The sequence below is a fragment of the Penaeus monodon genome, chromosome 33 (genome assembly GCF_015228065.2).
Source record: "Penaeus monodon isolate SGIC_2016 chromosome 33, NSTDA_Pmon_1, whole genome shotgun sequence".
NCBI classification, from domain to species: domain Eukaryota; kingdom Metazoa; phylum Arthropoda; class Malacostraca; order Decapoda; family Penaeidae; genus Penaeus; species Penaeus monodon.
Window position 1 is genome coordinate 3,056,155 of NC_051418.1, and position 266 is coordinate 3,056,420.

Sequence of the window (266 nt, forward strand, 5' to 3'; positions counted from 1 at the left end):
AGATGACAGTCACTAAACGGGACCATGGAGATTATTATATAATGGTCGGAGGCTACAAATGAAAGAGGTTGGGAACCACTGGTATAAATGGATGAAGTATCGTATGCCATGGGTCTTCTTTGGCAAAGAACTTGGTGTGACTGTGGAATGAGCTCTATAAGTAGTTTTTAAAAGGAGCTTTTTCAAAATTTAACTTATGACTTTTCTTATCAATGAAAAATAGAGATTTGCGTACACTGATAAATATCTAAATTTATTTGCATAAG